The 16,120-nt window shown below is 47.8% G+C and overlaps 1 protein-coding gene across 1 annotated transcript in view; it reads left to right on the forward strand.

Annotated features, from left to right (window-relative positions):
- The window catches only part of pgm5 (phosphoglucomutase 5), a 46,112-nt gene that overhangs the window by 14,311 nt on the left and 15,681 nt on the right, over positions 1-16,120 (forward strand). The gene's annotated exons all lie outside the window — the stretch shown is intronic.

Genomic DNA, 16,120 nt, shown 5'->3' on the forward strand with positions numbered 1-16,120 from the left:
GGGATTTTTGCTCACCCTTCTTGTGATCATTTTGACCCCACGGGGTGAGATCTTGCGTGGAGCCCCAGATCGAGGGAGATTATCAGTGGTCTTGTATGTCTTCCATTTCCTAATAATTGCTCCCACAGTTGATTTCTTCAAACCAAGCTGCTTACCTATTGCAGATTCAGTCTTCCCAGCCTGGTGCAGGTCTACAATTTTGTTTCTGGTGTCCTTTGACAGCTCTTTGGTCTTGGCCATAGTGGAGTTTGGAGTGTGACTGTTTGAGGTTGTGGACAGGTGTCTTTTATACTGATAACAAGTTCAAACAGGTGCCATTAATACTGTCACGAACAGAAGAGGACCCAAGAGCGCAAGTTCAAATTCAGAGTTCTTTATTCAAGGTTACAGGCGGGAAGAGGAGTCCCAGGGGTGTCAGGGGTCTTTCAGGGTCCTCCTGTGGGTACCTGTGCTCCGGGGGTCACCAAATGTCCGGGGATGTCCAGTCCAAGTGCTTAGTGTGTGTGTTCCCCAGTGATGGAGCGGCGTATCGGGCTGAGGGTGGTGAAACGTCTGGGCACGCTCATCTGGTGGTCGGAGACCTGGGGGAACACACACACACAACAGCAAAATGAATGGCAGGCAGAAGTACAGATCAGGGCTGGGCAAATATCGTGGTGAGAGACAGAAGGCAGAAACGAGTTACCGGAGGGGCTGAAGATCGGAGAGTAGTCGAGGTCCAGAAGGCAGGTTGGGATAGACGGGGCAGTAGAACAAGGAGGCAGTCAAGAAAGGATCGGTATCACAAACAGGAGTCAGAGCGCAGACAGGCAGGTTACTGGTCCGGGTTTGAAGACGATCTGACAGGGCTTGGCTGAAAACCAGGGCTTGATATACTGGGAGAGGTAGTGGGGAAATGCAGTTCAGCTGGCAGAGTAATTAGAACAGAGTGAGGCAAGGTGAGGATGGTGAGTGGGAAATGCAGTGCAGCTGGCCAGGTAACAAGAGCAGAGCAGGGCAGGTGGAGCTAGTTAGGCTGAGTAGAGAGAGGGAGGTGAGCAGAGTGGAAGATAATTGAATGCAATTAATGTTGCTACCAGGGAGAGAGAGTGCTCATGACAGGACCCCCCCTCCAAGGGACGGCCCCAGAAGTCCCAAGAACAACATCATGCCGGGAGGGTGGAGGGGAGCAGGCGGCGGGTCAGAACTCCTCCGAGCGGTCCGAGTGAATCTCCTCATCCTCAGAAGGAGCTGGAGGGTCACGGTCGGGAGACAGGACAGGCACTGAGACAGGAGCAGGGCGGGCCGGACGGCTAGGAACCCCTCTTGGACGGCCCCCTACGGATTGCAGGCTGATCAGGATGTAGTCGGTGGAAGTCAGTGATAAGGGTCCGGTCCACTATCCTCCTGGCCGGGATCCAGGTCCTCTCCTCTGGACCATATCCCTCCCAATCAACGAGGTACTGGAGACCCCTACCCCCTTCGCCTAGAGCGGAGCAGCCGCCGGACGGTGAAGACAGGACCGCCATCTACGAGGCGCGGAGGAGGTGGCGCCGGAGCTGCAGGGACCAGGGGACTTTCATGGACCGGCTTGACCTTGGAGACGTGGAAGGTGGGGTGGACCCGCATGGAAGCGGGCAACTGAAGTCGGACCGCCGTTGGACTGATGACTTTCTGCACAGGAAAAGGACCAATGAAGCGAGGGCCAGCTTTCGTGATACAACCCGCAGCGGCAGATCCCGGGCAGACAGCCAGACCTTCTGACCAACCCGGTAAGTAGGTGCTAGGGGTCCTCCGTCGGTTGGCACCGGCGGCGTAGCTGGTTCCAGACTTCAGGAGCACAGTGCGAGCCTGGGCCCAAGTGCGGCGGCAGCGGCGGGCATACGCAAGAGCAGACGGACAGGTGGCATCCGCCTCCTGGCTGGCAAACAGTGGAGGTTGATACCCGTAGACACACTGAAAGGGGAGAGCCCGGTGGAGGAACTGGTGAGTGAATTATGGGCATATTCCACCCAGAGCAGGTGTTGAGCCCAGGCCCGGGGATTTTGGGAAGCCACACACCTCAGTGCCTTCTCCAGCTCCTGGTTCATGCGTTCAGTCTGGCCGTTTGACTGCGGGTGGAATCCAGACGATAGGCTGGCGGTGGCCCCCAAGGAGATGACAGAACTCCTTCCAAAAGGTTGCTGAGAATTGCGGGCCCCGGTCTGACACTATATCCTGGGGTAGGCCATGGATACGAAACACATGTTCCAGGACCACCTGGGAGGTCTCTTTAGCAGAGGGTAGTTTGGGAAGGGGCACGAAGTGGGTCATCTTACTAAAGCGGTCAACAATGGTAAGGATGACTGTGTGTCCGTCAGAGGGCGGAAGGCCCGTAACAAAGTCCAGTGAAACGTGGGACCAGGGCCTCTTGGGTATGAGTAGGGGTTGCAGCAACCCAGCAGGAGGCTGGTTGGGAGTCTTGTTTCGGTTACAAGTGGGACAAGCTCGGATGAATTCTCGGACATCCCGTCTCATCCCCCCGCCACCAGAACCGCTGGCAGGACCAGATGAAGGGTGCGAGTGATGCCGGGATGACAGGCCAGACGGGATTCGTGCCCCCACTGAATCACAGGTGACCTGAGATTTGCTGGAACAAACAGACGGTTGGGGGCGCTGGTGCTTGGACCTGGCTGGTCCCGAAGAGCCTCCATGACCTGCTTCTCGATCTCCCAGGTGAGGGCCGCTACGACCAAGTGGCTGGGAAGAATGGGAGCTGTCATGGCGGTGGTCTCGTCCTTCTGAAACATCCGGGAAAGAGCATCAGGTTTGATGTTGCGAGATCCCGGGCGGTAGGAGAGCGTGAAATTGAAGCGCGTAAAGAACAGAGACCACCGCTGTTGACGGGAGTTCAGCCTCCTGGCTGTTTGGATATACTCCAGGTTCTTGTGGTCTGTCCACACTACGAAATGGTTCCTTTGACCCCTCTAACCAGTGCCGCCATTCTTCAAGGGCGAGCTTGACAGCCAACAGCTCGCGGTTCCCAATGTCGTAGTTGCATTCGGCAGGGGTTAGCCGACGGGAGTAGAAGGCACAGGGGTGCATCTTGCCATCCTCAGCTGCTCTTTGAGAAAGCACTGCACCCACTCCCACGTCCGAAGCATCTACCTCCACCACAAACTGCCTTGCTGCATCTGGCATCTGGAGGATGGGAGCAGAAGTGAAACATGTCTTGAGGATATTGAAGGCCTTATCAGCAGCTGATGTCCATTGGTACGGTTGTTTAGTGCTGGTTAGCGCCGTGAGGGGTGCAGCCACTGTGCTATAGTTTCTGATGAATCTCCTATAAAAGTTGGCAAAGCCCAGGAACTGTTGCAACTTCTTCCGAGACTCAGGAACTGGCCAGGAAGTGACAGCCGACACCTTCGTGAGATCCATCTGAATGCTGCCCTCGGTCACCACATACCCCAGGAATGAAACGGTCTTGGCATGGAACTCGCACTTCTCTGCCTTCACGAAAAGAGAGTTCTCCAGCAGGCGGCGCAGGACCAACCGGACGTGGTGCGTGTGTTCTGACAGAGTCTTTGAGAATATTAAAATATCGTCAAGGTACACAAATACGAACGTATTTAGCATGTCCCTGAGGATATCATTCACTAGGGCTTGAAAAACTGCTGGGGCATTGGTGAGGCCGAAGGGGCATGACGAGATATTCATAGTGGCCGGTTGGTGTGTTGAACGCTGTCTTCCATTCGTCTCCCTCCCTCATCCGCACCAGATGGTAGGCATTGCGAAGGTCCAGCTTAGTGAATACAGTGGCTCCCTGCAGCAGTTCGAAGGCAGACGAAAGTAAGGGCAGTGGGTAGCGATTCTTAACCGTGATGTCGTTCAGACCCCGGTAATCTATGCATGGACGAAGAGAACCGTCCTTCTTGCCGACAAAGAAGAATCCCGCTCCTGCGGGGGAAGACGACGGTCTAATTATCCCGGAGGCAAGAGAGTCATTAATGTAGTCCTCCATGGCCTTTCTTTCCGGGGCTGACAGTGAATACAGACGACCCTTGGGAGGTGCTGTGCCAGGCAGGAGATCAATCGCGCAGTCATAGGGTCTGTGTGGGGGTAGAGATGTCGCCTTGGATTTGTTGAACACCTCTTTCAGGCTGTGGTAACAGGCCGGAACATTGGATATGTCGGAGGTAGCGCTAGATCCTTCCCGGTGAACGGGCAGGGTGGCCCCCCTTAAACAGGTCTGGTGACAACTCCTTCCCCACTCACGGACTGTTCCTGTCTCCCAGTCGATGTGGGGGTTGTGCTGACGGAGCCACGGGTATCCAAGAATGAGTGGTTGGCCAGGTGAGTGTAGGAGGTGAAACTGGATGGACTCCTGGTGGTTTCCTGACAGCAGGATTGTCACAGGGGCGGAGATATGAGTGACAGTGCCAAGATGATGCCCATCCAGGGCTCGTGCAGGAATGGGTTGTGTCAGTTGATGATGGTTCACGCCCCAGTTGCTGTGCAAGCTCAGGGTCCATGATGTTTGCTTCGGCTCCGGAATCCACAAGGGCGGCCAATGTATGAGTCTTGTCAGAAAGCTGAAGGCGGAGATGAAGCAGGGTCTTTCGGATGGAGGGAGACTGAAGGCTTGTTGAGCTCACCCGGATCTCCCCTACACCTGGTGAGCTGCGGCTTTTGCCGGACAAGTAGCGACACGGTGATTCTCGCCACCACAGTAGAGGCAAAGGTTGGAGCTTAGACGGCGCCGACGCTCCTCGGGAGTCAGAGAGGCACGGCCAATCTCCATGGGCTCAGGCTGATTGAGTTGGCTATGGGACTTGACAGGCAGGGGCTGGACAGAAGCGGTATCGACCCAGTACGGATGGCAGGTTGACTGAGACGGCCCTTCTCCCTCCTCCGGGTCTGTATACGGCGGTCAATGCGACCGGCAAGGTCAATGGCGGCATCAAGCGTTGAGGGCGGGTCATGGGAAACAAGCTCGTCCTTGATATAGTCCGCCAGGCTATGGAGGAAGGCTTGCACCAGTGCCTCTGGGTTAAACGAGCTTTGACTGGCCAGGGTACGAAAGTCAATGGAGAAGTCTGCCACTGTCCGATTGCCCTGACGGATGGTGAGCAGAGCTTGTGACGCTTCGGCTGTTGGCGAGCCTAGGTCAAAGACCTTTAACATCTCCTCCTCAAAGGCACTGAAGGAGGCACAGGCTGGGGTTTGCCGGTCGAATTCCGCCGTTCCCCACAACCGAGCTCGACCCGGTGAGATGTGTGATGACATACCCCACCTTGGCTCCCTCTGTTGAGAAAGTCCTGGGCTGTAGTGCAAACTGGATTCGGCAGCTGCTCAAGAATGGTCTTACTTGCTTCTGGTTGCCATCAAAACGTTCCGGGTTCCCAATCCTTGGTTCAGGAGCGTGGGGATCTGGTGGCAGCACTGCCGGGCCTGCAGCATTGGGACCTCCAGCGGAGGGATGAAGGAGTATCGGTGGTACAGGAACAAAAGGACCAGGGGGGGTGCAGGTGGAGTAGCCGGGCTTGAGAGTAGTTGCAGGGCTTGGGCTAGCTGTTGTTGCTGCAGTTGGAACTGTTGTTGCTGCTGGTTGAATAGCTGGAGAAGGGAAGCGATGTCGCCAGCCATCCGATTTATGTCTCCCTCAGAGCGTTCCAGTCGCTGTAGGGCAGTCCTCTCTGGCTCTTCCTCCATCGTGGTCAGGGAGTGCGCTGGGTCCATGATGGTCAGATCGTTCTGTCACGAACAGAAGAGGACCCAAGAGCGCAAGTTCAAATTCAGAGTTCTTTATTCAAGGTTACAGGCGGGAAGAGGAGTCCCAGGGGTGTCAGGGGTCTTTCAGGGTCCTCCTGTGGGTACCTGTGCTCCGGGGGTCACCAAATGTCCGGGGATGTCCAGTCCAAGTGCTTAGTGTGTGTGTTCCCCAGTGATGGAGCGGCGTATCGGGCTGAGGGTGGTGAAACGTCTGGGCACGCTCATCTGGTGGTCGGAGACCTGGGGAACACACACACACAACAGCAAAATGAATGGCAGGCAGAAGTACAGATCAGGGCTGGGCAAATATCGTGGTGAGAGACAGAAGGCAGAAACAGAGTTACCGGAGGGGCTGAAGATCGGAGAGTAGTCGAGGTCCAGAAGGCAGGTTGGGATAGACGGGGCAGTAGAACAAGGAGGCAGTCAAGAAAGGATCGGTATCACAAACAGGGAGTCAGAGCGCAGACAGGCAGGTTACTGGTCCGGGTTTGAAGACGATCTGACAGGGCTTGGCTGAAAACCAGGGCTTGATATACTGGGAGAGGTAGTGGGGAAATGCAGTTCAGCTGGCAGAGTAATTAGAACAGAGTGAGGCAAGGTGAGGATGGTGAGTGGGAAATGCAGTGCAGCTGGCCAGGTAACAAGAGCAGAGCAGGGCAGGTGGAGCTAGTTAGGCTGAGTAGAGAGAGGGAGGTGAGCAGAGTGGAAGATAATTGAATGCAATTAATGTTGCTACCAGGGAGAGAGAGTGCTCATGACAAATACAGGTAACGAGTGGAGGACAGAGGAGCCTCTTAAAGAAGAAGTTACAGGTCTGTGAGAGCCAGAAATCTTGCTTGTTTGTAGGTGACCAAATACTTATTTTCCACTATAATTTGCAAGTAAATTCATTAAAAATCCTACAATGTGATTTTCTGGATTTTTTTTCCTCAATTTGTCTGTTATAGTTGACGTGTACCTATGATGAAAATTACAGGCCTCTCTCATCTTTTTAAGTGGGAGAACTTGCACAATTGGTGGCTGACTAAATACTTTTTTCCCCCACTGTACGCGCACGCACACAAAAGAGGGAGAAGTCAGGGGATTAGCAGAGTAATTTGAATAACAAGACAATTTATTTTCAAGGCCTCATCCTGTCCATGAACTAATATAGAAAGTCAAAGGGGAAACGTTGTACACGTACCTACTTCGGTTGCACAGGTAACTAACCACCGTACCATCTCCCTCCTCCTCCAGTTTAACGTAGACAGGGTTATCCTCATCACCTGATGAACGAGAGCAGTTTGGTGCCTGGGGCTATGTCTTATGATATAGAAACATCCTGGACACACTGATGACTGCATGTCCTGTTCCAACACACACTGACACATGAAAGATGATCATCATGAGTCCCACTGCACCACAAGGTGATCCAACACCAATTAATACACACACACCCTTATGACACACGCATGCTCGCACACACACTGGTTGATTCCTGTACTGTATCGGTACCAGTGTCTGCATATCTCAATGGTGTTGTGTTATTAAGTAAGTGCTGGAGAGTGCTGGAGAGCTTTATGATGGCCCCAGCCCAGTAGAATGCCTTTTAAGGAGTGTGAGAGCAACCATGCTCTATCTGTGTGTGTGTGTGTATGTGTGTATGTGTGTGTGTTCTGAATGTTTAGACTGTAGTCCTGTTCTATATGTTTCTGAAATCGATCAAACAGAGATATAAAACACAGAGGAATCTGACGTCGGAGTGTGTGTTTTGTAGGGTAGGAAGCTGGGGTTGGACCAAGGCAAGAAGCTGCCAGAGAGGTGCTAAATCTCTCACCCCTGGCTGGCCAGTGTGTGTGTGTGTGTGTGTGAATGCTTGCATGTATATATGGGTTCTTGTGTGTATGTGCCTGTTTGTGTCAGTGTATATATTTGTGTGATTGGTGTGTATGCATGTGCGTGAATGAGTGTGTGTGTGTATGAATGTGTTTGTGAGTGTGAGAGTGAGTGTGTGTGTGTGTGTGTGTGTGTGTGCGCATGCGAGGGAAGCCCTGTGTTGCTGCAGTGATGGAAGGGACGGTGGGAGAGGAAACATCTGCCTCTCCTTTGGCTACTCCAGGGAGGGGGGATGGGAGGAGAGAGGGAGGAGTGGTTTGGCTAGGCCACTGTTGTGCCTGTTACTAGGATAAACCAGTGAAAAACAGGGCCTTTAAACAGTTTCAATTCTGTCTCACTGATTTCCATACTGGGATAAGTGTGTGTGTGACTGTGTGTATGTGTGTAGGGGGTGGGGTTGGGTTGGGTGTGTGCACTCGTCTATGTATCTGTGTTTGGGTGTGTGTATGTGGGTCTCATCTATAAGCCTGGAAAGTGACACTAGTTGCCAGGGAGACATGGCTGAGCCCTGCACCTGTTGCGAAAATCCCCCCGCCCGTCCTTCTCTGTCCTCCTGAACCTGAGGAGGGTGACAACAGGACATATGGAGGACATTCAGGAGACCAGATCCATCCAGTCCCATCCAACATCACTGTCGGCTTAATGATGCCATCTCAGCAACAGGATATGGGCTTTAGGTGTTCTATACATTATATACACATCCAGGTGCTGGCATTAAGGAGCATGATTATATGACATGGAAAATGGATTGTGTCATTGGATGGATTGTATTTGTTAGTTAATGGTACAGGTAGTGTTACTAATTTAGATAGTAGTCTAATACGGTGTCTGTTACAGTGAGGGAACAGTGTAAACATGCAGAAGACGGTTGGTTCTTACTGACCCTAACATACCTGGGCCAAACTGCATCTTCTCCCTACGTCTCCAGTAACACTCGTCTGCCAACATCCCTCCTTTCTGGCAAAGACTGCTGGGAAAGAGGCTGTTTTCATTGTGGAGACAGATGGAGGGAGTGAGAGAAAGAGAGAGAGGGAGGGAGGGAGAGAGAGAGAGAGAGAGAGAGAGAGAGAGAGAGAGAGAGAGAGAGAGAGAGAGAGAGAGAGAGAGAGAGAGAGAGAGAGAGAGAGAGAGAGAGAGAGAGAGAGAGAGAGAGAGCGCAGGAGAGGGAGATAAAGAAGTAGTGCTCACCTAAGTGTCCATTTCTAACATGTCTGGAGAGAGATTTAATGAGCAGAGAGATATCAGGCTTTAATAGTTTGATTGGCAGTTGGACATGAGCATACTTCTCAGATACAGGCCCAAAATATCTCTCATTAGAATTTAACTACTGTGTTTACTTCTCCTAGTCACCAACTTTATGGAAACATAATTATCATACTGAACAAAGAACAGGTTTTTGTAATTATAGTTATAAGAGGACATCAATTTGACGAGCAAAATGATGATATGATTGCATCTGGAGTACAAGATAAATGTTAATTAAATGACTATGAAGCTTTTATCTCTGTATGTGTCTTCCAAGCCTTTCTTGACAGCTGAATCAGGACCCACCCATGGTAGGAGTAATACTGGTTTAAAAACTATCTGTGTACCGATATCTGCTATCATCACTGAAGTCCGTTTTTGAAAACAGATGCTGTTCCCAGTTGGGTTTAATTTAAAGCATTAAGGGAGTCAACCCAGCCAACAAGCAACTGTCCTCTTCCCTTTAGTTTTCCTATTGAGACAATTGAGAATGTTGCCAAAGCATAGTTGGAATGTTTGGGGAATGTTATGTGTCAGCTGTGAGATTGTGTTGTCAGGTTGTTTCGTGTGTGTCAGTCCTGAAGGGGCCTAGTGCTTATGTTATGTTGTTGTCAGGTTGTGGTTAGGGCACAGCTGGTGCGAGCATTAAGCCCTAGAAAAGCACCACATTCCCTCAGCGCTGTTATGATGTCGTGGAAAACAAACAACTTTTTCCCAACATCCCCCTATCGTTGCCCCAACATTCCCCTAACGTTGCAGCAATGTTCTGCGTGACCAGGGCCGTGCCGGGTGCTTGTGTTGGCTGCAGACATGCGAATGAAACGTCAATAGTGAGTCAAAGGGTCAGAGTTTCCATTTTCTTGATGGAACGCCAGGCTTTCTGTTCCAGAGCCATTCCCCCACACACACACACAAACACACACACACACACACACACACACACTGTGGGTTTATGTCATGGTGCAGACAACAGCTCAACGTCTCACCCAACAGGACATAACCCCCTCAGAATTCCTACTGAATTCCACAATCCAGCATTCAGAATCTGGAATTGAAGTGAGATGTGTTCAGCGGTGTTTCCAAGATCAACAAACAGTTCTGGTAGTTGCATGTTCTTTTGAATGACTCATTTGTGATTGAAAGAAGGAAATAATGATAGTCACCCATGCAGATGCTTTGATGTATTTACTGAGAGTTAGGTGAGGAGGTGAGAGGTCATCTCGTCTTCTTTACTAGAACTTTGACTAGCACACTCCCAGAGAGCAGCCTACAAGTTTAGTCTCCCTCCCTCCCTGCCTCCCTCATCTCCTACTCTCACTCTCTCTGCCCCTTTATCTCTAACTCACTCCCTTTCCCCTCTTTCCTTATATGTTCTCTCTTTCTCCTTCCCTTTGATATCTCTATCTATCCCTTTCTCTTTAGGCTTTCCTTCTATCCCGCTCTCTTCTCGCTCACTGTTTTATCTCCCTCCCTCCTTCCTTCCTTCCTTCCATCTCTCTCTCTCTCTCTCTCTCTCTCTCTCTCTCTCTCTCTCTCTCTCTCTCTCTCTCTCTCTCTCTCTCTCTCTCTCTCTCTCTCTCTCTCTCAATTCAATCCAATTCATAGGGGCTTTATTGGTATGGGAAACATGTTTTTACATTACCAAAGCAAGTGAGATAAACAATAAACAAAAGTGAAAAGACACAAAACAACATCAACAAAAAACGATTAGAATTTAACAGTAAATATTGCACTCAAAAAGGTTTCAAAAAGATAAACACATTTCAAGTGTTATTTTAGCAATGTTCAAATAGTTGTAGTATGAATAGTAGGGAAAGTTAAATGAACAGATAAATATTGGTGGTATTTACAATGTTGTTTGTGCTCCACTGGTTGTCCTTTTTACATGGCAATGAGCCACAAATATTGCTGCTGTGATTGCACACTGCGTTATTTCACCTAACAGATATGAGTGTTTACCAATGTTTGATTTGTTTTCAAATTCTTTGTGAGTATGTGTGAACTGTGGGAAATATGTATCTCTAATGTGGTCATATATTTGGCAGGAGGTTAGGAAGTGCAGCTCAGTTTCCACCTCATTTTAAGGGCAGCGGGCTCATCTTCTCTCGATGAGCCAGGACTGCCTATGGTGGCCTCTCAATAGTAAGGCAATGCTCATTGAGTCTGTACATAATCAAGGATTTTCTTAATTTTGAGTCAGTCACAGTGGTCAGGTATTCTGCCACTGTGCACTTGCTGTTTGGGGCCTTATAGCATTCCAATTTGCTTAGTTCTTTGGTTGATTCTGTCAAAAATAGTTGCCATTTCGTAATTTGGTTGGGTATAATCGTGTTGCTGTACTGGGGCTCTATGGGGTCTGTTTGTGTTTGTGAACAGAGCCTCAGAACCAGCTGCTGAGTGGACTCTTCTCTAGGTTAATCTCTCTGTAGGTGAGGGCTTTGTGTTGGAATGTGTGGGCATCGCTTTCTTTTAGATGGTTGTAAAATTTAACAGCTCTTTTCTGGATCTTGATAACTAGCGGGTATAGTCTTAATTCTGCTCTGCATGCATTGTTTGGGGTTTTGAGTTGTACACAAAGTATATTTTTGCAGAACTCTGCATGCAGAGTCTCAATTGGGTGTTTGTCCCATTTTGTGAATTATTTGTTGGTGAATGGGCCCCAGACCTCCAACCAAAGAGGGCAATGGGTTCTATAACTGATTGAAGTATTTTTAGCCAGATCCTAATTGGGATGTCGAGTTTTATGTTCCTTTTGATGGCATAGAAGGCCCTTCTTGCCTTGTCTCTCAGATCGTTCACAGCCTTGTGGAAGTTACCTGAGGGTGTTGATGTTCAGGGCGAGTTAGGTATAGTTTGATTTGATTAGATTTATTAGGATCCCCATTAGCCGACACAAAACTGAAAATACATTACAGACAAAAGACTGTGCAATTTACATACATTTAAAAACATGTAGTGTGTATGTGCATCTATCAGTTACACATACAGTGCATTTGGAAAGTATTCAGACCCCTTGACTTTTTCCACATTTTGTTAAGTTACTGTAACAATGACGCTGTCAGTTGAGAAGCAGGTGCAGGTGAAACGTTCAATAAAACAACAAACATGAAACGAGACAGCGTAACAGTGGCGATATAGCATAAACACAGGAACAGAGGAACAGAATCAATAACGCCTAGGGAAGGAACCAAAGGGAGTGACATATATAAGGGAGGTAATCAGGAAGGTGATGGAGTCCAGGTGAGTCTGATCAGGCGCTGGTGCGCGTAACGATGGTGACAGGTGTTCGTAAATAAAGAGCAGCCTGGTGACCTAGAGGCCAGAGGGGGAGTATACGTGACAGTTACAGTCTTATTCTAAAATTGATGAAATTATTTTTTCCCCTTATCATTCTACACATAATACCACATAATGACAAAGCAAAAATAGGTTTTTAGACTCTTTTGCAAATGTATTAAAAATAAAAAACTTAAATACCTTATTTGCATAAGTATTCAGACCCTGAAGCTCAGGTGCATCCTGTTTCCATTGATCATCCTTGAGATGTTTCTACAACTTGATTGGAGTCCCCCTGTGGTAAATTCAATTGATTGGACATGATTTGGAAAGGCACACACCTGTCTATATAAGATCCCACAGTTGACAGTGCATGTCAGAGCAAAAACCAAGCCATGAGGTCGAAGGAATTGTCCGTAGAGCTCCGAGGCAAGATTGTGTCGAGGCACAGATCTGAGGAAGGGTACTAAACAAATTCTGCAGCATTGAAGGTCCCCAAGAACACAGTGGCCTCCATCATTCTTAAATGGAAGGAGTTTGGAACCACCAAGACTGAGTGATCGGGGGAGGAGGGCCTTGGTCAGGGAGGTGACCAAGAACCCGATGGTCACTCTGACAGAGCTTCACAGTTCACCAATCAGGCCTTTATGGTAGAGTGGCCAGACGGAAGCCACTCCTCAGTAAAAGGCACATGACAGCCCGCTTGGAGTTTGCCAAAAGGCACCTAAAGGACTCTCAGACCATGAAAAACAAGATTCACTGTTCTGATGAATGCCAAGCGTCACTTCTGGAGGAAACCTGGCACCATCACTACGGTGAAGCATGGTGGTGGCAGCATCATGCTGTGGGGATATTTTTCAGAGGCAGGGACTGGGAGACTAGTCAGGATGGAGGGAAAGATGAACGGAGCAAAGTATACCTGCTCCAGAGTGCTCAGGACCTCAGACTGGGGCGAAGGTTCACCTTTCAACAGGACAACGACCCTAAGCACACAGCCAAGACAACACAAGAGTGGCTTCGGGACAAGTCTCTGAATGTCCTTGAGTGGCCCAGCCAGAGCCCGGACTTGAACCCGATCATCTCTGGAGAGACCTGAAAATAGCTGTGCAGAGACGCTCCCCATCCAACCTGACAGCTTGAGAGGATCTGCAGATGAGAATGGGAGAAACTCTCCAAATACAGGTGTGCCAAGCTTGTAGCGTCATACCCAAGAAGACTCAAGGCTGTAATCGCTGCCAAAGGTGCTTCAACAAAGTACTGAGTAAAGGATCTGAATACTTATGTAAATGAAATATTTCCGTGGTTTCTTTTTGTATACATTTGCAAAAAAATCTAAAAACCGGTTTTTGCTTTGTCACTATGGGGTATTGTGTGTAGATTGATGAGAGAAAACAATATTTAATCCATTTTAGAATAAGGCTGTAATGTAACAACATTTGGAAAAAGTCAAGGTCTGAATACTTTACGAATGCACTGTACATGTCAATACATACACACAACAAGTAGGTCACATGGGGGAGAGGCGTTGTGCCGTGAGATGTTGCTTTATTTGTTTTTTGAAACCAGGTTTGCTGTTCACTTGCGCTATATAAGATGGGATTTCCAATCACTCATGGCTCTGTATAATACTGTAGTTGAAAAGACCCCTGGTGGCATGTCTGGTGGGGTACGTGTGTGGTCAGTGCTGTGTGTAAGTTGACTATGCAAACAATTTGGAATTCCCAACACATTAATGTTTCTTGTAAAAACAAGAAGTGACGCAGTCAGTCTTTCCTCAACTCTTAGCCAAGAGAGACTGGCATGCATAGTATTAATATTAGCCCTCTGGTTACAATGAAGAGCAAGACGTGCCGCTCTGTTCTGGGCCATCGACAGCTTAACTAGGTCTTTCTTTGCAGCACTTGACCATATGACTGGACAATAATCAAGATAAGATCAAACTAGATCCTGCAGGACTTGCTTTGTGGAGTGTGGTGTCAAAAAAGCAGAGCATCTCTTTATTACGGACATACCTCTCCTCATCTTTACAACCATTGAATCAATATGTTTTGACCATGACAGTTTACAATCCTAAGGTAACACCAAGTAATTTAGTCTCCTCAACTTGTTCAACAGCCACATCATTCATTACCAGATTCAGCTGAGGTCTAGAACTTAGGGAATGATTTGTACCAAATACCATGCTCTTAGTTTTAGAAATGTTCATGACCCATTTATTAGTGGCCACCCGTTCCAAAACAGACTGCAACTCTTTGTTAAGGGTTTCAGTGACTTCATTAGCTGTGGTTGCTGACGCGTATAAGGTTAAGTCATCAGCATACATGGACACACATGCTTTGTTTAATGCCAGTGGCAGGTCATTGGTAAAAATAGAAAAGAGTAGAGGGCCTAGAGAGCTGCCCTGCGGTACACCACACTTTACATGTTTGACATTAGAGAAGCTTCCATTAAAGAAAACCCTCTGAGTTCTATTAGATAGATAGCTCTGAATCCACGATATGGCAGAGGTTGAAAAGCCATAACACATACGTTTTCTCAACAACAGGTTATGGACAATAATATCAAAGTCTCACAATCTTCTTCTTATCAATTTCTTTCAACCAATTTGTCAGTCATTTGTGTCAGTGCAGTACATATTGAGTGCCCTTCTCTATAAGCATGCTGAAAGTCTGTTGTTAATTTGCTTACAGAGAAGTAGCATTGTATTTGGTCAAACACATTTTTCCCCAACAGTTTTCTAAGAGCTGGCAGCAAGCTGATAGGTCTACTGTTAGAACCAGTAAAGGCTGCTTTACCACTCTTGGGGAGCGGAATGACTTTGGCTTCCCTCCAGGCCTGAGGACAAAGACTTTCCTCTAGCCTCAGATTAAAGATATGACAGATAGGAGTGGCTATAGAGTCAGCTACCATCCTCAGTACCTTTCCATCTAAGTTGTCAATGCCAGGAGGTTTGTCATTATTGATTGTTAACAATATTTGTTCTACCTCTTTCACACTAACTTTACAAAATTCAAAGTTGTAATGGTTTCTTTCAATATTTGTTTTTTTTATACATGAGAACGATGGCTCACTGTTCGTTGTTGGCATTTCCTGCCTAAGTTTGCCCATTTTGCCAATGAAGTAATCATTAAAATAATTGGCAACATCAAATGGCTTTGTGATGAATAAGCCATCTGATTCAATGAAAGATGGAGTTTAATTTGTCTTTCTGCCCATAATGTCATTTAAAGTACTCCAAAGTTATATCATTGATCTTGGCTTCATAATACAGTTTCTTCTTCTTTTTGTTGATTTTAGTCACACAATTTCTCAATTTGCAGTAAGACAGCCAGTCAGATGTAGAGCCAGACTTATGAGCCACTCCTTTTGCCCCATCTCTTTTAACCATACAGTTTTCAATTCCTCATCAATCCGAGCCTTAAAAGTTCTAACAGTCAGTTTCTTAACAGGTGCATGTTTATCAATATTTGGAAGAAGCAATTTAATAAATTAATAAAGTGCAGCATCTGGATGCTCCTAATTAATCACATCAGACCAACAAATATTTTTTAACATAATCCACATAAGAGTCACAGAAAAATATTTTGTATGATCTCTTATACACTATTTTAGGCCCAGCTTTTGGAACTTTGGCTTTCCTGGATATAGCCACTATATTGTGATCACTGCAACCAATGGGTATGGATACAGCTTTAGAACAAAGTTCTACAGTATTAGTAAAAATGTGATCAGTACATGTGGATGATCTTGTTCCTGTAGTGTTTGTAAACACCCTGGTAGGTTGATTTAATAACCTGAACCAGATTACAGGCATGGTTACAGTGAGAAGCTTCCTCTTTAATCCCATAGAAAATCTGTGGAGGGAGCTGAAGGTTCGAGATGCCAAATGTCAGCCTCGAAACCTTAATGACTTGGAGAAGATCTGCAAAGAGGAGTGGGACAAAATCCCTCCTGAGATGTGTGCAAATCTGGTGGCCAACTACAAGAAACGTCT

This window comes from Coregonus clupeaformis, chromosome 16, assembly GCF_020615455.1.
Source record: "Coregonus clupeaformis isolate EN_2021a chromosome 16, ASM2061545v1, whole genome shotgun sequence".
In the NCBI taxonomy this organism is placed as follows: domain Eukaryota; kingdom Metazoa; phylum Chordata; class Actinopteri; order Salmoniformes; family Salmonidae; genus Coregonus; species Coregonus clupeaformis.